The sequence below is a fragment of the Protopterus annectens genome, chromosome 2.part0, assembly GCF_019279795.1.
Source record: "Protopterus annectens isolate FY-2018-M chromosome 2.part0, PAN1.0, whole genome shotgun sequence".
NCBI classification, from domain to species: domain Eukaryota; kingdom Metazoa; phylum Chordata; order Ceratodontiformes; family Protopteridae; genus Protopterus; species Protopterus annectens.
In genome coordinates this window covers 1,739,557,320-1,739,585,218 of record NC_056728.1, presented here as the reverse complement: position 1 = coordinate 1,739,585,218, position 27,899 = coordinate 1,739,557,320, and the positions used below count along the sequence as shown (strand labels likewise).

At 38.3% G+C, this 27,899-nt stretch overlaps 1 protein-coding gene across 1 annotated transcript in view; it reads left to right on the top strand.

The window, feature by feature from the left end:
• LOC122792880 (neuromedin-U receptor 1-like) overlaps positions 1 to 27,899 on the top strand; it is a 375,919-nt gene that overhangs the window by 234,666 nt on the left and 113,354 nt on the right. Inside the window, exon 3 of the mRNA XM_044060439.1 lies at positions 10,738 to 10,864. The gene's annotated coding sequence lies outside the window, so the exon portion shown is untranslated. The remainder of the gene's footprint in view (positions 1 to 10,737; positions 10,865 to 27,899) is intronic.

Genomic DNA, 27,899 nt, shown 5'->3' with positions numbered 1-27,899 from the left:
ATATTTATGTAATAAAATTGCAGAATGTGAGATTTTATTCTATACTGTTATTTATGCCTCTTCCCTGTATTCATCTCTGGAGGAACCTTATAAGTGCTGGTGCAAACAGCTTAACATAATATTGTTGTGGTCAGCCTTGTGCAACAGTCCAGCAGCTTACTGTACTCATTCCTTGTGTTAGTTTAATGGACTCAGTCATGGCAATTCCAAAATGTAAGGGGGGGGGGGGATGAAAACACCTCTGGATGCCTCTTCTGCTTGCCTGTGCATGGTACTTTCCTTTATTGATATAAGGGTTACAAGTGTGTTTTGGATGTTTTCACCTAGCATACCCTAAGCCACCATGGTCACCTGGCAGGATGCTAAGTACACCCAAATATACAGCATATTCAGCATATTTATGAATACCTCTAGGTCTCCCGGGTATGCACAGCACACCAATGAGATTCAGCAGTCTATCCCAGGTATACGCAGCACACCAATGAGATCCAGCAGTGTATCCCAGGTATGCACAGCACACCACTGAGATCCAGCAGTGTATCCCACGTATGTACAGCACACCACTGAGATACAGATGCGTATCCCAGGTATACGCAGCACACCACTGAGATTCAGCAGTGTATCCCAGGTATGCACAGCACACCACTGAGATCCAGCAGTGTATCCCAGGTATGCACAGCACACCACTGAGATCCAGCAGTGTATCCCAGGTATGCACAGCACACTACTGAGATACAGCAGTTTATCCCAGGTATGCACAGCACACCACTGAGATCCAGCAGTGTATCCCAGGTATACATAGCACACTTTTGAGATCTAGCAGTGTACCATCAGAACTATTTAAGGAAGATAGAAGGAGGGTTACCCTGCATAATGAGTCTAGCTACATGGATATGGGATGTGGAGTGGGTTGCCCTGAATAATGAGCAGTAGCCTATACATTAGAAAGACAAAGGACTTTCTTTTGAGTAGTAAATTTATTTATTTATTTATGTATTTTACATTTGTTAACTGGGAAAGTCTGACTGGACACATGTCCTTTCTCAGCAGAGTCCCGGGGGAGAAAAGACACATGTATACAGTAAAATATTACATTAGGCAGTTGATATACTGTTAGATTACATGCAATCATATATAGTATTCATACAGTTTTTCTATTAATAATGCTGTTGAAAAATAATACCTTAAGAAGGAGTTTAGACCTCAAAGACTTCAGAACATTTGGGATATATATACATTATAAAATAGCTGGTAGGATGAAATATGTATAAATGATAGATTGGATAGGAAGGGTTCTGGGGAGAGAGGCTAGGTATAGATAGGGAAATAATGAGCTGAAAGTGGAGGGGCTGATAGAGAGTAGTAAGTGGTAAGGTCTAAAGGTAGGGTAAGCAGGAAGGTTACAGACATATAGAGGAAGATGAATAATTCAAAGGGTGTAAATAATAATAGTATTGGTAGGTGTGCTGTACATAAAGTCAGTTGGATATAGGAAAGGAAGATGACACTTAGAGGGAGAATCAGCGAGATGCAACAGGAGAAATGGTACTGGGAAGCAGAACAAGGAAGGAGAAGTAGTGGGGTGGGAAACAGAGAGGGAGATGTATTGGCAGGCTTCACGTACTAGTAGGAGATTAGTCTGGGTTGTTGCAGTTTCATAACCAAAGATGCTGAAGATGGGATTTTATGGCTTTTTTGAAAGGGGTGAGGGTAGTTATAGTTGTGATATTGAGGGGAAGGCTGTTCCACTGCTTAGCAACAGAGTTGCTGAAGAGAGAACTGCCGGCAGAGTTGTTTTTTTTACCTCTAGTAGGAGTTTCTAATTTGATCGTAGAATTCTAGCTTTGGTGCTTGGGTGAAGTAGCTTTTGCTGAGCAGGGATTTTATCAGGGCAGTGAAGAAGTGTGTGTGTTGTTATAAGTTGGTTATAATGAATGAGGTTGGGAAGTTCTAGCCAATCAAGAGCTTTTAGAGGGGTGCAGTGATGTGTTCGATGGGGCATATTTGTTGCAAATTTGGCAATTTTATTATAGCAGCTGTGAAAAATGACAAGGTCTGATTTTCTGAGATTGGTGAATATTGGTGATGCATATAAGAGTGTGGAAATAAGGCGGGTACGTGCAATGGTGGCTTGGGTGGAATCGGTTAGGAACTGTTTGTTCCTGTATAGCATGGCAAGTTTTTTATGCACTTTTTGTGGTGGTGAATATATGTATGTCAGACTTCAGTTGGCTGTCTATGATAACCCCAAGTAGTTCTGTGTGAGTGACTGGTGATATGCTAGTGTTGTTACTGGAGGTAATTTTAAAGTTAGTAATATGGGAGGAGTGATGTGTGGGTGGGAACATAATAAGCTGAGTCTTACTGGGGTTTAGTATTAGATGTGAATCTGAGAGCCAATGCTCAACAGCAAGAAAAGAGGATTCTGCTTGGTAGTGGAGGGTCTCAGGGGAGGGAGAGGTGCAGATGAAAGTGGAATCATCTGCGTATTGTATGATGGAGGCATGGAGTATGGCTGTGTGTAGTTTGTTGGTAAAGATAGAAAACATTAGTGGCCCAAGGATTGAACCTTGTGGGACCCTAGTGAGACTGGTAGAAGTGAGGAGAGTTCCTGCTGCCATCTTACTGCTTGTTATCTGCATGTTAGATCATTTTTGAACCAGGAAGTGGCAAATGGGCTCAGATTTAAATCTGTAAGTGTTCTGTTTGTTGACTGTGTGTGTGAAGGACATAATAGCTGTAGTAGTGCTGTGTGAAGGCCTGAAGCCACTTTGTGTTTTAGCTAGTAGATTATGAGAGTTTAGGAAAGTTAAGACTTGTGTGTGTACACATCTTTCAAGAATTTTGGATAATGCAGAGAGTATGGCAATTGGTCAATAGTTGTTTAGTTCTTTGGATTTACCTCCTTTGTGAAGTGGGGTGATATAGGCAATTTTCCAGAGGTGAAGAACTAAGCTTTCAGTTATAAAGTGATTAATGAGGATTGTTATGGGATATGCAATAGCATTAGCAGCAATCTTTAGGAATTCAGCTGGTAGATTGTCTACAGAGAGGGCTGTAGGTTTATGTTTTGTAAGCATCTCTTTAATAGTGGAGACTGGAACAGGTTGCCGTGAGAAGCCCAGGTCAGTGGTTTGAGGTTGGGTGGTCTGATGGTAGTTGGGGGTGTATATGATTTAGCTAGGGTTAGAATGGAGTCTGTGAAGAATTTGTTGAACTGGGTTGCTATGTTTGTTGAGTTGTCTGAGTTAACAGGAGCAGGTGTCCTAGCTTTACCTGGATGGAGTGGATTGTTTATGGCTGCCCAAAAATTTTTAGGATTGTTCTGATATTTGTTTGCTGTGATAATAGTTTGTTTTATCAGTCTTGATTAGTTTCTTAGCTTTATTCCTGAGCTTGAGATATTTTTGTTTGTCAGTACTGGTACCTGTGTTTTTCCATTTTTCCCCAAGCTTTGTCCCTGTTACATAGTAGTGCTCTAGTCTCTTTGGATAACCAGGGGGCATAGTTAGATTTGATTTGAGTGGTTCTGAGGAGTGCATGGTGATCTAGTACTGAGAGGAAAGTTGAGTTAAAGTATGATACAGCATCATCCAAGTTGCGTTTTTAATGGGTGCCAGTTACAACTTGATAGAGCAGTAGTAAAGCTATTGGGGTTGAAGTGCTTTTTACTTCTTATTTGTTGGCAGATGGTACTATTTTACTATATGGGTTTGACTTCTGATTAGATAGGTTGAGAGGTGGTCACCAAAGATGTCAGGGAGACAGCTGGTTTTACTAATGTTGTTTGGCCTGTTTGACAAGATTCAATCGAGTATTGATCCCCTTTTTGTGGTTTTATTGATTCTGGTTGGGTGGTGGATAAGCTGAGAAAACCCGCAGAGGTTTAAGAAGTTAGTAGGTTTAGAGGAGTTGCAAGTTTGCCAGAAAATATTAAAATATCCTAGTAATATGGTCTCTTGTGTTAATGACTTAGATGTCCAGCTGAGCAGATTTTCTACTATGGCAAAATTATTACCTGGTGGAAGGTAGCAGCCAATTATGTTAATAGTTATTTTTGCTGTTTAGGTATACTTTAGTGAGTAATATTTTGGCTGTTTTTGTTTTTAAAGTGGGTAATGGAGGGCTAATTATTTCTATTTTTAACTGCTTCTTAAATAAGATAACAATGCCTCCACCTTTTCTTTCAGTTCTATCTTTACATAGAATATCGTAGCCAGGAAGAATTAATTCATTGTTAGTTACTTCTGGTTTTAGCCATGTTTCAGTAATAACCACAATATCAGGAGAGTAGTGGGAGAGGTGTGCATGTAGGGTGGAGATTTTGTTCATTATGCTTCTGATGTTAATATTGTGTATGAGTCATGCCTCTCAACCTGGAAAGATCAAAAATCTGGACAAAGGCCCATGAAAATAGGTACAAATCTGAACGCCGATTAACATACAATTTGCATATATAATTATGTGACCCCACCCACTCCAATGGAATTGTGGGATACCAACTTTCAAACACAAACTGAAGAACAGACAACTAAATATGGCCCCAGACCCTGTAGTAAATGGTAACCTTTTTTTTTTTAAATGTGCAGCAATAATGCTGACTGGGAAGCGAGACAACGACAAACCTTAGGATTTTGTTTTTGGTGACTTGCAGTATGTGAGTTTTGTAGTAAAAGTAGGGCATTTAATAGTAGGCATTGGCAATATTCTAATCTTAGCAAAAGAATGTTATAGTTTCCTAGGACCTCCAAAGTCATTCTCCATGGCCTACTGAATCAGTGGCATAACTAGAGTTTGTGTCACCCAGGGCTGTCTGAGTTTGCCGCCCTTCCCCCCTCACAAAATCATGGTCAAATGGGGCCTCCCATAAAAAGCCCTTCCTTCTGCAGGCATTCCAATGTCCCATTACTTGGCTATTTTGCCCCATTTACCGTGGCGAAAGCCAAACACACTCTGGCTAGGCTTATAAATGCCCTAGGGCAGATAGCCTAGTATGAACCTATGAACCTATGAACCTATAAACACTGTAATGTGCATAGTGTCGGCTTTACTTTTACAATGATTATTCAGATTTCATTTAAAACTTTTATTTTACATTTTATAGCACAAACACTGATAGATATCTGCTAAACAAAGCATCACAGTCTCACAGTGAAAACAGACTTAGCATTAAAGCTTTTCTACCCTTGAAACTCACATTAGTTGAAACAGCATTGAAACCCACATTCAAAGTAAATGTATCTGACCAGTGGCAGAGAAAGATTACCTTTGGGCTGTTTTCAAATCATAGGCTCCTTGCACACCAAACATATATATTTTCTTTGACACACCTTCCTGATTATATTAAATTATATTATATTCCTTGTATAATACAGCACACTTGTTAAAGGGCATTTTAAATTTGTTTTTAACATTTTTCCAGTAAACAATGAAATAAATTACATGAACCAATAATGACAAAATTACTCAATTCAGAATATTTCCATCATAAGAGTTTACTTAAGCTTCTACAATCTGCCAGTATCAGTAAATATGCACAATCTGTGTGGAAGTAAAAGTCATCTGTAACAAGTGGCAATTGCTGCTAGCAAACAGCTTTATATTTCATTGTTTCATCTACAAATAAAGTGCCTGTTGCCCTTGAGGGATGAATTGCCCATTACATACAAAAAGATAAGGTACTAATATTGCAATAAGGAATGGATGGCAAACTGATAACAGGTTCATAGTTACTAAGTATCTCCGCCAAAGAGAACATTCTCAGGACTGCAGCATTAAAAGCACAACACAGTAGAGTATCAGCAATCTACATACTATGGGAGTAGAACCCACAGCCTTCTGCACCAAAAGCAAGTATTGTACCTCTTGTGCTACTAACATAAACAGACCACTTAAGCAGCAAAACGTAAGAAAAGTCAGACTTTATTGGGGGGACTTATTTTAAACATTGCTTGTACAGTCTTAGAAAAGCTGGTGTGGGTAGATGATTTAGGCTCTAGCTACTTGTACCTAAGGTACACAGTTTGAGCATAATTAACTCTAACCACCAGGTATGCTTACAGTAAATAACACAATTGGCAGCAATTATGGAATGGCCATGCAGATTTTAAAAACAGCAAGCTGAGCAGAGACAGCTGAAGTGGTCCAGACAGTTAACACTTGCTCAGCAGATAAGTAAATAATGGAACGGCCAGCAGATAAATTAAACAACCGAGCAGAGGCATAAATAATGGAGCATCCACACAGCACACTGAGCAGAAGCATGTTCTTACCAATAACGGAACTGCCAGGCAACAGATTTAAATTAAACAACTGAGCAGAAGCATGTTCTTAAGACATATAGTAAATAATGGAATGGCCAAACAGCAAGCTGATAAGAACCATGTTCTTCTTAACACACACAGTAAATAACAGAGGCATGCTCTTACCACACACAGTAAAGAAGCATGTTCTTACTAATAACGGAATGGCCAGGCAACAGATTTAAATTAAACAACCAAGCAGAGGCATGTTCTTAAGACAAACAGTAAATAACAGAATGGCCAAACAGCAAGCCGAGCAGAAGCATGCTCTTCTTACCATATGCAGTAAATAACAGAGGCATGTTCTTACCACACACAGTAAATAATGGAATGGCCAGGCAGCAGATAAATTAAACAACCAAACAGCAAGCTGAGCAGAGGCAACTGAAATGGCCCAGACAGTACAGTACACACTTGCTCAAACAGCAAGCTGAGCAGAGGCAGCTGAAATGGTCCAGATAGTACACACTAACTCAGCCGATAATAAAACCCCAGAGATAAGCTGAAGAACAATGAATGTTCTTACCTGGAGGCTGGATTGTTGGTGGACTCTGCAAAAGTTATACACACACCTACCCTGTGGTGCCATTGCCTTTCATATTCCCTATTCCTTCCAGTCCAACAGGCAGTAGCTGAAGTTATCACGCACACCCTGTAGGGTGGTGACATCAGCCATTCATTTAAAGTGGTAAACTGTTTCAAAAAATTTAAAGTGGTAAACTGTTTCAAAAAAAGTCTGGGAAATTCAGAAATTAAAGGGGCCACTCAGGAATTCATGGCACCCAATATTTTGCCCTCAAAACCAGTAAAAACCGAGGAATTCGGTATGGTTGAGAGGTATGGTATGAGTAGGTCAGAAGGTTTTCTGAGAAGATGTGCAGTGGGGTGGGTTGGGATTTGAGTTGTTGGGTACTTAAGTGTAGTGTTGGGACCAGGGTTTGAGTGTACATCACCACAAAGGGGTATTTTGGATACAAGTTATAGTATGGTATGGAATAGGTTAGTAATATGAATGTGGTATTTTATTGTGGGAGTGCTGGTATGGATTGCTGGAAGTGGGTGGGTTGTTCTTAGGTGAAATGGAGGAATATGAAATATGGAAGGATGAATGTAGATGTTAGCATGAATATTTGGGGTAATGATAGAGGTAGTGGTGGCATGGTGAGGAGGTGTTTTGTGTTTAGTGAGATAGTAGGATGTAGCTTCCACCAGAAAGATGAGGGTTATTGAAGTTAGCAGATTAAGTAAAGACATAGTTGAACTAGAGTTGTGTGGGGATGTATGTGCTAAGTGAAGGATATGTTGGTGGATTGTGTAGTGATGTTATTAGGAAGGATAAGTGTAGGTGTAGGGTAATAATAGTAAAAAGGAAGAGTGTAACTTCTTTTTGTGAGTTACTAGTATTATAACGGAGTTGTCCTTAGAAGAAGGAGTTTATAGGTGTTGGGTAATGAGTGGTTGAGGAGGTATGTGGGAGTATCTATTGGGTGTGTGTGTGTGTGTGTGTGTGTGTGTGTGTGTGTGTGTGTGTGTGTGTGTGTGTGTGTGTGTGTGTGTGTGCTGAAGATTGCTGATTTGTGTGGGTGGAGAGTTGGGTGTGGTCAGAATGAATAAATTAAATGAAAGTAAGGGTGGGTGGAAATGGGGGTAGGTAGGGGAGTGGAGTGAGCTCGAGTGAAGCGAGGGGGAACAGAGCAGGTTGAGCCAAGCTCAAAGGCAAGCACAGTCCAGAAACAATCAGTAAAAAGTCTAAATGAAAAAGGCTATGTACTGTTAATAGTAAGAAAAAAAAGAGGTTTTAATGTGTAGTACTATCAAGTAAGAAATGTCTTAAGGCAGGCTGATTAGTCCAGCATTTAACAGACATAAGTTTGTTGAAAACAAACAGATTATTTTAAGAATGGGGGGGGGGTTCTTTGCTGCCAAGCTGCCTCCCAGTGTACCAACTCGCTAGAAAGTAGATAATGCCTTAAATAAGTATATTTTAAGACTTAAAAAATCTAAGCCAACATAAAAAAAAAGATGCTGCAAGGTGAGAGATAGAGTTGAATGATGAGGGATTTTCATTGTAACTGTTTATTCAGTATGCAGGACTTTTAACAGTACACTGGCAGTATGGAGAGGAAAAAGACAAAGCTTGGCTGTTAGCTGAGGAAAGAAAAAAATTGTTACCAATGATGGTGTTTAGCACACAAAAGATAGATGAGGGTATTTTAGAGAGGACAGAAAGAGAACCTCAAACAATATAAACACAGACTGTTGAGACTACCACATTATCATTCACTCTAGCACAGTAGTTCAAATGCAGTGCTACATAAAATTTTGCTTTAAAATGTTGCTAAAGTTAACAATAAATATACTTAGAAAAAAACATAGATAATGCAGATGTACAAACAGGGTAAAAAATGTGTTACATTTATCTGAACATAGAACACATGGCCAAAGCTAGACAGCAGGCTATTATACCTGTTGCAATGAGCATTATATACTAAAGCATAATTTAAATCTCTGACAAGAAAAAAATTATGAAGTCACTAAGAGGAGGTAAAACATTAGCCAATGGATAAAACATACAGCAACAACAAGGTAGCTTGGTCCACTGTAAGACAGCTAAAACTACTGGATTGGAATCAGGCATAAGGTGTATAGTGCAGCATTTCAGTATTTAAACACAGAGCAGGCAGCAAGCCAACAAGTCTAAATAATCATAAAACTATTATAGTTGAATCAGACATAATGTATACAGTACAACAATTACATTAGTGAGTTTTAAAAACATAGAGCAGACCTCTAGTCAATAAGTCTAAATAGCTGTAATCACAAAATTGGTTGAACCAGGCATAAAGAATAGAGTGCAGCATTTACATTAGTGAGTTTTAAAACACAGAGCAGGCCTCTAGTCAAGAAGGCTAAATAGATGTAATCCCAAAATTATTTGAACCAGGGATAAAGAATACAGTGCAACATTTACATAATGAGTTTTAAAACAAAGAGTAGGCCTCTAGTCAACAAGTCTAAGTAGCTATAATCACAAAAAATATGACAAGCAAGTAAAAAAATGTAAATGTTAGATAGGCAGAAGGTAGGGCCCTAAGTAGGAGCTTTTTAATTTGCTGAAAGCAATCAGTGCAAAACTGCCATTAATGTAAATCCACATCATGGAGAAGTGCTTTCAGTGAAGACTGAGGTTGTTTTTTCCCCACTGTTGTATGATCATAGAGTTAGTATCTATACATTAGGAGGGGTTGCTGTCAGGACCTCCCCCATATGGGGGAGAAAGGGGCCCTGTCCCTAGCAAAAATAAATGTCTTTATTTTCCTCTCAAAAATGTTTTTCAGTGATGTGAATTCATATAAAAGTCATTCTCATTGATTGCCATCAGTGAGATGACATGAACCTTCCTAGGCATTAAGCATTACCCTGCACATTGGGGATGGTCAGAAGTGGGTACTGTGGTAAACTAATTATCATACATGCTAAAGAAGGTCAAAATGGGGCCTTAGGAAAAGGAAATATATGTACACTACATGGGATATGCACTATTTTCCCATCACTGTGCAGTAAATGCAGCAAAATGTGTTCCTATTAGTGGAGCTTATCAAAGTGAATACTTCCCAGCGTCTCTGATTTCACAGAATTTCCCTTATTTTGTCTCATACTTTTGTTCTGCTCCTTATAAAATTTATGTGTACTGGCAAATTGTTTATTATTGTAGTCACTGCATAGTGTCAGGTGTTTTGAATTTTAGAGTTTGTATCCTTTGGAAAATGCATCCTAATGCCTAACTAGTTATTCTCTCAACTTTGTTTAAGTTTATAACAGCAAGATTTAAAATCCGTCATTGATTGTGGGTCTTAATTCTCCAATTATTTTTGGCTTTGTCCCTGATTCTTGTACTAAGAGGTTGAGAGGTATGTCAGAAAATCACCACTGTGGTGTATTAGGCAATTTTTATTGAGGCTGAGAGTCATAAAACAACTTGTATAACTAACTGTTATTGCTAACTGTTTTTGTTTTTTTAATAGGATTGAGTGACACAGCACTGGCTGTGTTAAGTTACTTATTTATTTATTTTTACTTTTTCATAAATCCCACTTATTATTTCTTGAAATTAATTTGTTTGCTTTGTATAATGCCATCATTAAACTGATACTTCACACTATTTCATGTCAGAGACATAACAGTAAATCTTAATTTGTTTGGACACCCTTCCTCTTCTTATGTCCAGTATAAGTGCACAGTGGTTACTGCATTTCTACTTACTGCAAGTTAGTATCAGTACTGAGAATATGTGCTAGGAAAAAATACTTATGAGATGATATTTTCACTAAAGAAGATACCCCATCAATACCAGTTCTAATTAGATATGAGGTATACTTAATGCTTTATGTTTAAGTTTTTACAAAACATACATTTCATTTTTTTGTCTTTCCAGCCTACTGTAATGACTCTGCTCCTCTGTGAGAAACATGCAGCAGAAAATATCCTGACAGCCTGCTATGGAAATGTACACTCTGGTTACTAAGATTTTACACATTACTCTGACTTCTACTGTACAAAGGGTAAGAGAAACATAGAAAATGAATAGACTACATATATTTTGTAGTTCACTTTTGATAACAAATTTCATATTTCTAAAACTATAAACTATATAAATATACCTGACTATTTTTCTAAGAAATTGAAATTGGTTGACTCTTTTTCTCTTTTGCAGACATCACGTTTATATAACTGTTTAATCTTTTAATGATAGTCATAAAACCTACAGAGGTATCAGTTAATGTTCTTAAATAATCAGACTGCCTCTATGGAAAAAATAGAAGTCAGCAAATGATTTTTCGTAATTGGGTCTTGGTATTTCTGTAGCACTACTAAGTGCTACTGTTACTATTAACATTAAGTAAAGAAATATTTTTGCAGTGCAACAAAAATTAAATAAATCCAAAGAGAAACAGATGGGTGCTCAAACAGCTGAATATTATGGAATGTGCTTGTCAATCATCAGGTATAACTAAGTATATTCAGGAACACATGAGACCAGTACACCATGTGCTCACAGAAGAAGTATCAATTGTAATATATGAACATATGCCATGGACTTGAATCTTCTGAAAATGTATTGCAAACATTTTTGCTACCTTGATGAAGGTTAGGTAAAATACTGAATTCAGGAATTCACAACTTTTTAGAGCATTTATAAGCCACGGCGCTGCAGCGGTAGCATTGTCGCCTCATAGCAAGAGATTCTCCCATTTGATTCTCGGCTGGAGCGCCATCTGTGTGGAGTCTGCATGTCCTCCCCATGGTCGAGTGGCATTCAAAAGACATGTGTGAATGGGAGTGCCTTCGTTGAAGATTGGACATCAGGCTGGCAGTAGAGCTACAGAAATACCAAGACCCAATTACAAAACTAATAGTTTTATGGAGACATTTCTGTGAATACTTTCATAAAAATAGTACTTATTTTATGAAAGTATGTCAGAATTTTACAGACATCTTCCTTCTTTTTATCCGTTTTTTGATCACATAGGCATTACCCAGGTTGATATTACATAAGCTAACAACCAATTTTCTACTACATGACAGAAAATGCGTACAGCAATCAGAATGTTATTCCATTTGAGGACCTCTAAATGTTTATAAAATATCACATATCTTTTATCCTAAGCTTAGTAAGCAAATCTATGAACCAGATTCCAAAAGGGTTACTGTCAATGTAAGGGACTTACTTTGGTATAAAGCCTGTCTAAAAATAGGCTTACAGTTGAGGCCAAAATCAGAGTGGTCATTTATAGCAAATCTTTTGGAATTGGGCCTGTTATGTCCCAGTCAGAATAGTCCTTAAGGAGTCAAGACACCATACAGCTACAAAGACCATCATTTAAATTGCTATTTTGAGAAAGATGGGATGCTCAGGCTTTTTGGAATAATATTACAATTAAATATTGAGCATGAAATAGTGGCACAATCCTATTATTCATGAAGCATCTGAAAATACATCTTCATAAAGAGTATAAATGTCCATCTTTCTGAGATGAAGGCTACACAGGTCCAGTCAATTATAATGTCTTTGAGTTAAGCATATACTTTTACTCCTCACAGAATTATCTTTATTACTTTCTCCTACTAATGTTATATTGTTCATTATGCATGTACTGTTATTAAGCTCTAAAAAAGTATAGCTTTACAAATGAAACAATCACATTATACTGTGCATAAAAGCTATCACAAACATCACAGAATCCTACCAAATTCAAAATGCTGTTACAAACGTATTGCTTTATAAAATGCTACAAAACTCATGGAGCTATTCCTTAATAGAGAGTGTAGTACCTATGTTGTATTGATATTACAGTCATTATTCTTAACATTCAAAATATGAGTTAGTAATGAAAAAATATGTTTATTGTCTTAATAGACATCTTAAATGTAACATCTTAATCAACTCCCAAACTTTATATATCTATCAATGTCTATCAAGGTTTTCATCAATGTATGCCTAAATCTATGGAACCGTATCATGTATTTATCAATGGTTTTATTGCTTTATGTGCTCATTATTATAACTTAGTCTAATCACCCAGGTCATGTTAGAAAGAGTCTTTGTACCAGTGATTTTAGACTGTTAACAAACCTGAATAAATTAATAACTAAATAAATAAATAAATAAATTAAAAAAATAATTAATAGATAGATAGGGGTTCACCTTATGCTGGCGGCTGTAGAAATATTTTTCGAGTAATCTAAGTCTCAGCCTATGAGACCAGGTGGGGGGGTAATCAACCATCTGCAAACAATTAATTGTGGGAGATGCATGAAAGAAATGTTAAAACTGACTTTCTTAACTTCAGTAGATACACTTCTGGCACAAGTAACTCCCTGGTAAGGAAATTTGTAACAAGAGAATTGAAAGTAATAGTACTAGCAATTTTTTTGTGCAATCTCATCACATTATTATAAAATTTAAAAAGTAGAGATTGTGGGTAGTGGGTTTCTTAAGGCAATAATCAAGTGAAAAAAATTAGTGAATGCATTCCATGAGGAATAATGATGTAAAAGAATTGTTGTGTTAGTATGCAATAAGGAGAGATGTGAGATGGTATCCCAATTACGTGGAACGATAATAGTTGATACAGAGCTGACTAATCAATAGCTGAAAAGTCAATACTCTAAATAAAAGAAGCAGATTCTGGGTACAGTAGATTTTAATCATGTTAATATATCAACAACAGTTCTGCTGAATCAAACAAAAAGAAAATGTTTCACTAAAATCACTTTTGACAAATATAAAAATCAAATAAATAAATAAATACATATTTTTTGTAGGTGGGCAAGCCCACCTGTGTGCCACACGTAGAGGGATACCCCCCACATCCCCAAATTTAAAAATATCAACTGTAAAATAGGACAATAGTGGAGAGAAGGGGATTCTCCACTTCTGCCAAATGTGATTTCAACAAAATATTTTATCTTTTTGTAATTTAAAAGAACTGTTCTAGAAGATCCTAGTAAATCTTTAAATGTAGCTCTTGAGAGAGTCATTCAATAATGCACAAGAATAAGAGATTCAACAATGAAAATGTAGGACTGGTATTTCTACATTTGAAGTACCATGGGCAGCCTTACTCAGTATTAACTTTCTATTCAATCAGCCATTTCAGCCAGAATGTTTACTGAAATCTTAGGTAGGCTCAATGCCTGCAAAGGCTCAGACAGTTGCCTTAAAGGTTGGCAAACTTCAGAGGAGTATTTTAAAAAAGATTCAAAACATTTAGCAATGATGACTCAGGTACTTTGAGGTAAAAAGAACCATAACTCATTATTTCAATTGGAAGACAACATGATGACCAAATGTTTGGACTAGATCTGTGTTTATCAAATGCACGGAACTGCAAGTACAGTAGGCGCAAAGGCCAAACCAAATGTAACTCAAAAACAAAAAACGGCCTGCACCAAATAGTGAAACATTGCAAAGTTTATTGTGACCACTCCATCAAAGTAGTGTGAACCCACACTACAAAACTGAAATCAGACCAGTTTCAGCATCATCACCATGCCTTCATCAGTGAGAATGCAGAATAAAATTATCCCCAAGCAATGGTCTAGGGACCTCTTTTCTCCATTTATAATGGCTAAAATATGATCCCAAAGTAGGTCCACAATGAAAAGAAAACAAATATTTAGGAGTAAGAATTTCCGAAAGCTTATCATCAGACTGTAGAATGCCCCCAATGTCGGTCAACAATATTTCTAAGGAAATTGGTATTATGTCCAAAAGTCGTTACCATATGAATAGGCGCATTCTCATCCAATTCCCTGTGTTAATATTTCAACAATTGGAATTTCTCCTGTTGTGAAGCCCAGTCAATGGCATTCATAACATTGTTGAACTCATAACCTCTCTTCTGGAATCTATCTATAAGATTTTGTTGATAATATTGGTATGCGTTTTCAGAAGAGCAAATATGTTTAATCCTGAGAAATTGGGACTTAGGAATATTTCTAGTGATATGTTTAGGATGATAGCTGGTGGCATGAAGCAGAGTGTTGTACTGAGGATGTTTACAAAAAACTTTGGTACTTAATGTGTGATCATAGTTTCATAGTTTCATAGTTTAGTACTAGGCTATCTGCCCTGAGGCATTTGCAAGCCTAGCCCTAGAGATGTGGCTTTTGCCACCCCATGTAGTGGTACTAAGGTGTATAGGATAAATTTAGAATACTGTGCCTTGTCTAGCAGTGACACATTGAAGACCCCATTACTTATTAAAATTAGTTTACTGTGCCTCTGTTAAGTAGCGACACAGGGGTGACCCCTGGGGTAAACCTACGATCTCCCATCCACTCGTCAAGATTTCTCTTGAAGAGAGTCAGTGAGGGGCTCTGCCTAACATGGACTGGGATTTTGTTCCAGAGTATGGGAAGCCTCTGAGTTATGAATCTGTCCCTCCAGCATGTTCTATTCATGTTTGTACTGAGGTTTAAATCTTTGGCTCTCGTGGTTCTTATGGATTTTGATTTTTTGAGGTGGAGCATGTACATTAATTCCTGATTGGACATGGCCTTGTATGTCAAGCACAGATCACCTCTGAGCAGGCGGTATGCTACTGAATAGAGCTGGAGTTTCTTTAGCCTGGCAGCATATGACATATGTTGGAGACCCTTGATCCTCTTGGTGAGGTACTTCTGGGGTCTCTCCAGATGTTGCAAGTGCCGGGTGAGTTACATACCAAATGGGGCATTGTACTCAATCATGGGCCTGTTAAGGGAGGAGTACAGGGGCACAATGACCTCCTTTGATCTGGATGTAAACCCCTTCATGATAAGGAGGGCAAGGAAGAAAGTCTTTCTAACCACTTTGGCAACGTGGGTGTCAAATGAGAGGTCACTATCAACTTGGGTCCCCAGGTCTCTGATTACTTTTTCGGTACTCAGTGGGTTACTGTCTATGTGATAATTTGTGGGTATTTTGTTTTTCCCAAAGGGGATGACTATACATTTCTTGGCATTCAGTTTAAGGCCGTGATTCCGGCACCAGTTGTCCATTTCGGTGAGGCCATTCTGTAGGATGTATGTGTCAGCTGGTATATCGACTATGGCACCTAGTTTGCAGTCATCTGCAAACTTTGTCAGCCACAACCCTCCCATGTTTGCTTTCACATCTGAGAAGTAAATGCCGAACAAGAGGGGTCCCAGGACAGAGCCCTATGGGACACTGCTTGTGACTGGCTTTGAGTCTGACATGGCTCCCGCAATCTTGACTTTATGGGTTCTGTTCTTTAGCCGGTTTGCAATCCATCTTGTGACATATGGATTTACTTTTAAGCTGTTTAGCTTCTCTATGATCCCCGAGTGGGGTATTGTGTCGAAGGCTTTAGCCAAGTCCAGGTAGGCTGTATGGACTGCCTTGCCCTCATCAATGGCTCTAGTGACTGTTTCGAAAAAGTCAACCAGGTTCAAAAGGCAGGATCTGCCCTTTACAAAGCCGAACTGGGTGGGATCAAGTGTCTGTAGGTCCCCAATGTCGTTGTTTATGAGTTCCATAATAATTCTTTCCACAGCTTTGCAAACCAGGCTGGTCAAGCTTATGGGGCGGTAGTTCCCAGGGTCTGTAGTGGAGCCTCCCTTGTGGAGTGGGACCACTGTTGCTGTACGCCAGTGTTCAGGTAAGGCTAAGGTTAAATAACATTTTTATATGCGGGTTTAGCTCCTCTTGGAGTTCACGTATCACGCAGCTGGGGATATCATCAGGTCCCATAGATGCTGTGTTTTTTGCTTTGCTGAGGGCGGTTCTCACCTGGACATCAGAGATGACAGGGAGGTTACATTCAGCTGGGATGAGTATTTCTTCTTTTGGAGGTGAGGGAGGGGAGAAATTTGCACTGAACCCGTCTGCCAGAATGTTGGCAATATCTGTGGGTTCGGTAAATTTTTTGTCGTTGTGTACTAACTCTGAGCATATCTGAGTGTTTCCGCCCAGGTTTCTAACATAACTGAATAATGCCTTGTGGTTATCGTTAGTGTCCTTGGCGATTTTTCTCTCAAAGTTGGCCTTGGATATTTTTATGAGAGAACGGAGCTTTCTGCTAGTGCTGATCAGAGATGTCTTCCCTTTATGGGATTTTGCTCTGTCTTGCAATAGCTTCCTTCTTTTGTTATACAATTTGTTTATGGCTGGGGTCCACCAGACAGGATGCTTTCCTTTGGTGGAGAGGGTCTTGGTTTTGTTTGGGATTGCATGATCCATGCATTCTTGGAGATGTCCGTGGAAAGCATTTGTGTAGGATTCAGCATTGTGGGATGTGGTTTCCATTGCCCTGTGGGCTTAAATGATATCATTTCAGTCTTGAGAAGTGTAAAGTTGGCTTTTGAAAAGTTTCTCACTGTAGTCTTTTGTGCTGGGGGTGGAGGTGGTAAATGTATATCTAGTGTGATTAGTTTGTGGTCAGATCTCACCAGTGAGGGCAATACTTCCAGTGTGGAGCATTTTTTCCCCATGTTTGTGATGATCAGGTCTAGTATATTATCCCCCCTTGTGGGAGAGGTGACTAGCTGTTCCATTGTATTTGAGTTTATGAATTCCAGGAACCTTTGGGCTAGGGTGTTAGGCCTAGAATAGTGCACCCAGTCTATGTTAGGGTAGTTGAAGTCTCCCAATATGATGGTATTTGGTGAGACATTCATATCTTCCAATGTCTTCAGGAAGGCTGAGTGGGGTTCTTGAGATTGGGAGGGTGGTCTGTAACATGCAACCAGTTGTATAGCAGTTTTGCCTATGGTTAGCTGCACCTGGATGGTCTTCGATGCTTCATGAGTTGCCACTAACCTAGAGGTGTGGGTATCCTTGATGAATATGGACACTCCCCCTCCCTTTGTGGTTCGGCCCGGGTTTTGGGGCCGAAAAGCATGATACGAGGTAAAGCCTGATAGTGCTGGGGTGCTCTCAGGAGCCTTGAACCAGGTCTCGGTTACAGCGCAGACATCGATGTTCTCCATACTGAGGAGTGCTTTGAGAGCCTGCATCTTGAGATTTAGACTTTTGGCGTTGAGCAGCATTACCCTTAATTTTTTTCCATTTTTGTTTTCTAAGGAGGTGGGTTCGTCTTTTGAGCCTTGCCGAAAAAAAAGCACTATGGGGGTGGCAAGAGCCTTAGCCAATATCCGGAAGCCCAGTGGTGACAGGTGCAAGCCTTCCCTTGTGAAGCAGCGTGGCTTGTCCAGCATGTCATCCCAAGCAGACAGACATTGGATCCCCCTAGAATGACACCAGTAATTGAGCCAATTATTAAAGCTTATCATCTTGTCTTTGTATTGTGGCATCATTCTTGGTGAGGGCAGGATGCTGCTCAGGGTCAGGGTCATACCAGCCTGGGCTACATAATCAGAGAGCTCCTCTATGTCTCTTTTCATGTAGTCCAAAGAGGTACGTCTCAGGTCATTCACGCCGGCATGGACAATGACGGAGTCATATTTGTACGTGCTTTTGAGTGACATGAGTGTGTGTGTTATATGGCGGATCCTAGCCACCGATAGGCAGCTTCCCGATACCCTCTTCTTGTTCAGCCTGGTAAGTGGGATGTCAGTGTGTCTGACTATAGAGTCACCTATCACTAGTGTATCAGGCATAGTGTTTGGCCTTAAGGGCTGTGATTTACTGACACACCGATTTATTGAAGTATGTGTTGCATGTGTTATGTTTTGAGGTGGTGGATTTTTGGGTGTCTGCTTTGGGGGCCTCTGTTGTTTTGGTAAGTTTTTTAATAGAGCCTCCGAGTATGTTTTTGTGTTATTATGTGCTTGATTTGCAGTTGGGGTAGGTCTATGTGTGACTGGGATTGTTGTGTGTGTGGTTACCTTCTCCTCCTGTCTGGTATTGCCAGTCCTGAGTTGAGAGAGTTCAGCCTCCAGTTTGGCTATATAGTTGCATCTCTCACATGTATTTGTGTTTGTTTGGAGGAGGAGAGGGTTGTCTGTGTACATGAGATAATTATAGCATTGTCTCAAGATTCCCATATTAACCAGCTGAGCAGGAGAAGATGCTAGCAATCTACCACTCGACATGCTAGAATATTATAAGAGAGTGCTGTGCCTTTAAGGGAAGTGGTTGGGGTGGTAGGTGGATGTAGTGCTACTTGAGTTTGAGAGTGCTTGCTTAGAAGAGAAGCTTTGAGAACAAGTGCTATGCTTATAATATAACGAGTAGACTGGTTAGTCTAAGAGTAGAGCTTTCTAAGGGAAAATTTAAAGAGCAGACTTGGCGGAGCCAGTAAAAGTTCAACCCTGTTTAACTGTCGCTGCGCTATTCGCACAATCACGCAAAGCCGCGCTAATGCGGATTTTAAACAGGGAACTTCAAAAGAGTTAGAAATGGTCCAAAACAACCAATTACTACAGTTCTTGTGCTGAGGTCACTCCTTCAGGGACAGATAGGCTGCTCAAGGCTCCCCACTCCCACTGGTGAGCAAAGAAACTTCCTTCTTATCCAAGTAAGTTAATGGACAACACAGGAACTACACCACAGCCCAGAATACAGCAAAGCCTGTAAACTGGTTTAAACTAGTCAAGGAGAGGTGGGAAAACAAGGATTATTTTTTTTTTTTTTTTTGTTTTTAGATAGAAAACAACCAGAAATACACAAGGCAGCAATAAATCAGTTACACAGGCTAGCACACTTTAGTGGGCAGCCTCAACAGTTAAATTAAACAAACAAGCAACAGATTTTCGATTAATTTTCGACCAGGTAAACTTTTAAGTGCAGATACTATAAAATGCAGCAAACAGTTAAAAAAACAGTATAAGCTTGTTTAAAATAAGCAAGAGAAGGTATTCCAAGTAAAAAACAGAAAAAAATACTTAAATCTGAAAAGTAGTCACTTTTCTCAGTTCTCTGTAGCTAGGACCACTCTGCAGGACCACGTGGAGCTGTCTCTGAGTAGTATAGCCCTCTACTCTACTAATACTCTAATAATGGTGGCATCCAAAAAATTTGTCTGTTCAACATGAAAGTTAACCATAAACTCAATGCCCCACTTGTTCTCATTTAAATAATGTACAAACTCCTGCAAATGCAAACTGTCAGCCCTCCACACCATCCAGCAATCATCCAAATAGTGTCTCCAAATATCAATCTCATCTAGATACAAATTATGGCTCTCATCATAGATCAGTTGCTCCTCCAAAAAATCCATGAACAGGTCTGCATAAATTGGAGCAAAAGATGCTCCCATTGCAGTCCCCTTGACCTGCCAATAACACTTACCATAAAAATAAAATACATTCTTACTCAGAACATGTTCCGCCAGACATACCAATAGTGTGCTAAATCCTAGTGAATACATATTAGCCCTATTGAGCCAATATAGAATGGCTTCCAAACCAGCCCAATGAGGGATATTAGTATATAGCACTGTGACATCTAATGCACACATAAGCCAATCTTTATCCAACTGCATGTCCAAAATGATTTGCAAAAACTGTGTTGTATCCTGAATTCTTGACCAAACATGACACAATAGCAGTTTAAGATACTTCGTTAAAAAAGTGGACAAAGGCTCAGTTAATGAACCTTTGCCAGACACAATGGGTCTACCCGGAGGCTTCTGTAAGTCCTTGTGAATTTTTGGTAGCAGATACATATATTGATGCTAAGGATCTAAAACCATAAGATGATGCAATACATTTTTAGCAATAATACCTTCCTCCAGAGCCAACCTAAGAAAACCATCAATTTCTTTCTTAAACCTAACTGTTGGATCCAAAGGCATGCACATGTAGAATCTGCCACTGGAAAGTTGTCTGTTGGCCTCCGCCAAGTACATTAGCCAGTCTATCACAGCCACAGCCCCACCCTTATCCGCTGGTAAATAAACAGCTCCTTGTTATTCTTTAGGTTAGATAGAACCTGTAGTTCATCTTGAGTGAGGTTATATCTTTTAATGTGAGATTCAGATTTATTAAAATGTAAGTCTTTTAATACACATTCTTGAAGAATAGAAACGTGCTTATCCATAGCAGGCATAAATGATGACTTACAAAAATGAAACTCAGTAGATCTTTGAGAATTGGAATTTGGACCAAAAAATAACTTTAAATTTAACAAATGACAAAATGCAATAACATCATTAACCAGAACATCTTCATTAACCAGAAAAACGGGAACAAAATTCAAACCTTTGTTAAGCAGATTTATTTCAGCATCAGATAGATCGATAGAAGAAATATTATGTAAATTACAAATTTTCCCTAATGTGGTATTAACACTTCCAGAAGATGTTCTATAATGTCTACGCATGCTATGCTTCCTGCTGCCCCTATGTTTTCTCTCTCTAAAGGGTCACTACCAGGGCATTTTTTGGCACCCGGTGAGTCTGAAATGTGAATAGTCTCAACATCAGTGGCAGAGGATGATTCATCTGCAGATGTACCACTATAGCTGCTCAACGTTTTCTTAAGAATAGACCTAGGTCTTTTCCTGTTGTATGCAGGTTTGTTAGTTTCCTGATTGGCAACCTTAACATTCTTATGGGAGCCAAATGGCTTCCCCTTCTGGTAATCTCCTACATCTCTGTTGAATTTCTGAACTTTTTTGTATTTGAGCTGCTTTTCCAATGAGAACAAATCCTTAATAAGTTGGTTGAAACAAGTCACATACAAAGTCTCACCTTCATAAGTCCTGACATCCTCACATATAGTTTTAACTTCCACTATAAATTTTTCAATCATGCGCTCATAATAAGGAATAAGAACTTCCACAAAAGCCATGGAGGCTTTTTGTTGAGCTTTACTCCATTCATCATGTAAAGTTTCATCAACAAAACTAACCAATGGCTGTAACCATACCCTGAGACCTCGGGGCATAATGCCTTGACCTTGATAAGCTTTAAATAATTATAAATGCCACACATTTGTTCTAAGTGACTTCATACTCTTGGTTAGTTTGTTAAATGAAATGGTACATAAATTAGCTGGATCTGTACTATTACCATCTTCAGCATCAGATTGTGATAATCCTAGCCCCAAAACTTGTAAATTGTTCTTATCTGCAGACAAACCTTGCAATATTGCAGTAAGATCCATTTTGTCCCAAATTGTTACTAACACTAGAACACACTTATTAATGTATATAAAAAAACACTAACCACCATAAATGTTAAAGGTGATAAATAAACATATGTTCCTTCAATCAAAAACCATGAAAGGACCCACTGTAACCAGCACAATTATGAATATATTACTGAAACAGCAACGTTTTACTTAGTACATTCAATAAATATATGTAAATATAGCTGATAAGCTCCCAAAAGGAGAGTAGACCCTTAAATTATAAAGTGATATAAACGTGAGTGAAAAAGACATTACACATATTGAGAACACTGCCAATATAGTTGGAACACTTATATCCGCAAAAAACTCAGTTGACATTCATGAACAGAACAAAAATAATTTCCAAATACTTGTTCCCAAAAGAAAAAAGTCCAAACCATTGGATGTTCCCACTTTAGTCATAACAACACTTTAGTCATAAACCAAACTGGGTTTAATGTTCAGCATCAAATATGTCCAACCAATAGTTCTGTGTTTATACCAGACTTGAAGAACAATAATCTGACAAATTGCAGAAAGTATCACACAAATACTCTAATACCACATACCAGCAAGATCCCTTGCAAAATTATGTAGGGGAAATAATAACCAGGCTTGAAAAATTGCCAGAGGTTCTGTCAGGACTCCAGAAACATTGTAGAATAAGACACATTGTTATGGATGGAGATGGAACATTGAAAAGGCAAAAGAACATCAAAAGGATATCTAGAATTGCTTCACTGGAAAAATCGTGGAACATTCAGGGTCACACTAAAAAATTTGGTATACCAGAAATCCTGATAGTTTCAAGCATAAACTTTAGATCAATTAAAAAAAAAAAACAACAACAAAAAAAGTGTAAAAATGACAAAGAAAAAAACAGAATGGCTTAAAATTGGTGTGCAACATGAATGCACCACGTCAATGTGCAGAACAAATCATCAGCGTAGTAGGATTATGTGATTAAAATTGCGGCATGAAAATTGAAGGAACATTTACCAATAACCTTCACTGTGTTGGTAATATCACATTATAGGTTGCAAGAGAAGGAAGTCTGAAATATTTACCTATCAAGATGAACAACTTAGTCTCAAAACAGGCTTGCATCTAGCATGGAAAATACAAAAAGCATGACAATGGGGAAAATGATTACACTTATTCTTGATGGTGAAGAAATAGAAATGGTAACGTACATCAATTTGCATCAGTAATGATTAATGAAATAGCAAGCAGTCAAGAAATTGACGGAGAATTCCTTTTGGTACAATGATCTTGAAAGATCTGCATAATATTTACAAGTGCACAGATATATATTTCATTACAAAGATTTCACTTTTCTAGGATATGGTAAACTGATTCCATTGAGTTATGGTTATGGTAAAAAAAAATCTACATGCGCCACTGACTGCCCAAAAAAATCGATCATTATTGGAGGACATAAATCTAAGTATTCCCCAGAAGCTCAAATGACAAAATGTTCCATATCATGTGAAGAAAAAGATCATTAGAAAAATAAATCATGCTTAGGAAGGTTGAAGTTCATTATTAAAGTGGAAGACTGGCAAAGTAATGGATTACTGCTAACTACAATAATGGATGCCCATTTGACTGACTGGTCATCTGACCGAAGGCAGAGTGCAGTTAAGAACAGCTATCCTTAGGTTTGCCATGAGTTAATAATGACTTGATGCCACTGAACAAGAGCAATACATTCGAAGTAAGTAGCAGCCAAGGTATAACTTAATATGAAGGTTACAGATTTTGTTTAATTTATTTTATTCCATTTGTTTTCATTTGATTTAATAGGTTTCCTGTTGCTAATCAGAATTCATAATCATGTCACATACAATGTGAACAACCACCTACCTTACATAACTTAAAAATCAGCTTACTGTAATGCAGAAATATATTGTGTCTGGAAGCCACAATGCCAGGTTACCATGGGCACAGTTTATTTTTATTTAGATTTCCATCATGGAGACTCAGACAATTCTCAGAGATAGTGGTAGGGTTATTGCAGGGGCCAGCTGCCCACCAAGACCTTAATACTGAGTCTGAGTCTAGCCTCTGCAAACAGCATCGTCTAGCCTCTGCAAACAGCATAAAATGTGTAGGCAAAGTAAGATGGATCAGAGAGGTGGCAGGGGCTGTCATGGTGTAGAGAGTATATAAAGTCAGCTTGTACCCACTCTCAGCACAGTAGCAATGCAAACATCAGAAAATTTTCTGGATAGCATCCTCATACTGAGACTTATTCTTGTGCGACACCCTTATAATGTCCTAGCAAAACTCATTTATTTATCCATCTTCAGATTACCAGTCTAATCCTATTTAAGGATACATGGGAGCTGAGCTTGTCATCGACTCACTGTAAGGCATTGAAACTAATCTTGGCTGTGGCATAAGCCCACTACAAGACATCCATAAACATTCATGTATGGCCTGTGCAGCTATGGCAAATTTGGTAGTTTGACAGCCAATAACACTTCTCAGGGGTGTAGAAGAAACTTGCAGTCCCAAGAACAAAACTTGTAAACTCAAGAATGTACAGATTCCACAGAAAGGTACAACAACTGAGAATACAACTACAGAGCCATGCAGTGTGAGTCAAGAACACTAAATAATACATCAGCTCTTTGCTGTAATTCAGACAGTCATAACTCAGAGTCCAAGAATTATGAAAAAAATAAGAAAATACAAGAAAACAGAAAATGCTATAATATATGTATATATATATATATATATATATATATATATATATATATATATATATATATATATATATATATATAATGTGTGTGTGTGTGTGTGTATATATATATATATGTATATATACATAAATACATATACATATATTTTGTAATGTATATTATATATAGAAAGATAGATAGTTATAGATATGAATCTACTTTAAAAAAAAAACAAACATGACATCACCAGCATTCATTTTTGTGAGAATGAAAATACCAAAACCTGATATACCAAATCGCTGAAGCTTTCCCATGCCAAGTAAACACTTGCCCAACATGCCCTTTTCTCCACTGTAGTGTAGCACCAGAGCTGGTATATATAGTTGGGAGATGAATCTATCTATCTATCTATATATATATATATATATATATATATATATATATATACTTTTTAATATTTTTATGATGACAATTCTTTTAATATGGTGATTTTGGATTCAATGAGCTAGCAAGATAAAATTAGTTTTGATATGTCTAGCGACCTAGATACGTACACTAGATACCATCTCATGGACTTGATCATTACGGAAAGACTTCTTCACCTATCCTGCTTGATGCAAAAGTATTCAAAACATTCAATACTCTGTATAATGGTCACCAGAACAGTTTGGCAAGAAATACTGATACTGTCAGCATCTGAAGCATCTACATTTACCATAAGAGATTCAGTCTTCAAAGGCATCTCAAGTATCTACATTCACCATGAGGGATTTAGCCTTCATGGGCATCTGAAGTATCTACATTCAGCATAAGGGAGTCAGTCTTCATGGGCATGGCAAGCCTCTACATTCCCCATAAGGGATTCAGTCTTCATGGGCATTTGAACTATCTGCATTCACCATAATGGATGCTGTCTTCACCTGCATGTTGTGGCACCTTGGTGAATATGTAATGTTCCCTAAATATTCTACAACTATTCTACCACTTCATATAGTTTTAGTTCTGCTGATGATGCATTCTATCTTCTGAGTCTCTATGATGACAGATTCTCTATGATGCATTGTCTCTGTCTCTCTCTTTCTCATATGCATATGGGGTGCTGTCAGTGTGTAGTCTGCATGTCCATCCTGCATTCATATGGGTTTCTTCCTGCATTTCAAAAACATGTGGCTGAAGCATTTCTACCTGGGCCTCTGCTGAAAAAGGGCTCTGTCCCATTCAGACTTTCCAGGCAAACAAATGTTAAATAAATATATAGTCTTTCTTGTCATGAAGAACTTTGCACACTAGACTCACAATTATGGATTTCCTGTGATAAGGATGAGCTGAGTACAAAGGTATTGAGGACTGTCAGGCAGAGGTTAGCAGTAGTCTGACTAAATTATTTAAAAATAAACCTAAAGTGGTGTTCCAATGGTTGGCTGCAAGCTTAATGACCTAATCAGTAGAAGGTAGAGAAAATAATTTTGACATTAAAGATTTCTTCAAGACATGAATCAAAACCAGCTTGGCTCCAGAAACTCCCCAATAGCTACTTAGAAGAAATCACTGCTTGTAGAGGTTTAACTAAAACACTGCCAATCACTTCCAGCAACATAAAAATTAAAGTGTCATACAATTTTAAACCCTGAAATTACATTACATTTGGGAATTAAAATATCTGCTTCTAAACACAATCAACAAATCAGTCAAAAGATGGTGTTGAGGCAGGGCATTCATGGGCTCTGCCAGTGACTTGAGTTCAAGAACAGAGGCTGCTGGTCAGTCTGATTGGGAGAGACTAGATGATGGACCCACTGACTTGCTTTTCTATCCTCAGGGAAGGGTGGGCATGGCCCACTTTCTGTACAGACTCTGGTGGAGACCAGGAGTCTTGCAGGTTCCCAACAACTTTAGCTGGAGCTGCATGACATCCCTGATATCACTGCACAGAAACATTTTCCAAAGGGAGAACATCACTGAGCAGCCACTGCATAATTATGGCTCCAGCTGCCTGTTCCCTGCTCCCATTGGGTCTCCCTCTCCATCTCTCTATTTCAATCAAGATTGCACTGCAAGGCTGACCTCCTGAGGTGTTGAGGGGCCTGCCCACCAAGGGACATGACTGGGATTGCCAAAAAGGACTAATAGGGTACCCATGGTGAATGTGTGTGGGGGGCAGGGAGACTGAGGCTCAGATGGGGTGCCAACAGTCAGCCAGAGAGTGATATGGGTAAGTTAAATAAATAAACAAACATAGCCAAAGAATAAGAGAATGAAAGAGCAATATCAGGCAATGAAGGAGGAATAATATATTTCAAAGATTAGAACAGTTTGTTTAAAGACTTGAGCCTATTCATGTCTTTAGAAACTAGATGATACAGAAAACAGATCCTGGGACTTAAGCTTCAGAACTTTCAGATCATATTAGAAGACAGTAGAAGCAAAGGTATTGTGCAAGTTCTTTAAAAGTTGATTCCTGAACTGTTACAGACACTTGGCACAAATAAATTAAATGAGAATATGTTATTAGTCTGAAAGCTTAAATCTAATAGTTTCCTTAGACCGTACTGCTCAACTGTCAGAGTTTTGCAAAATGTCTGGGTTTTTACCTTGTATTTTTGATCTGTTCCTCGCAGAATTTGTGGTTTATTGGTAAATCACTGAGGATAAAAGTCACTAAATAATGACAGACATTTGAGCTTTAGACTTCATACTCTTCAAAAAATGCATGCTAATGCAAAACATGTTATTCTATTGACTTCCTAAGATTATAAGTGCAGTCTTTAAAAATTTCCTGTTGTTGCAGTATTTGTCCTCCCATTATTTTTGTCTTTCTCCAGAATATTCAAGCAAAAAAGTTGAGTATGCCTGCTCCCCATAACTGAGTCACATCTTTTATGAAAAAAGAAGACATCTTTAAGGTGGCTTTGGAAGCTGCACTACTATTGAGATTTTCAGAACTCACTTGACAGTGACTATTCACAGCAAGTGAGAGAAACTGGTCATTCTGTATTATGTAAACAGCAGGTTAAAGTAACCTGGTATTTTAAGGGTTGCAATGAATAAAGGAATAAAGGACTTTGCAGATATGGCTTTCAGCTAGCAAACATTGAAAGGACAATGACTGCAGATGGTGGTACATCAGAAGTAGTGTTTGCATAAGAACATCTATACTCAATTTCTACAAAATCACCTTCGCTTAAATGGCAAAAGAAGTGTAAGGTTCAGTTAGCAGACGTACTGACTGCCTACAGGGTAACAGAAGGGGGTGAGGAAAATTTTGGAATAGAAGACTGTGTGTTAATTCCACATGTTAATGAAGAGACATGACATGGAGGTGAAA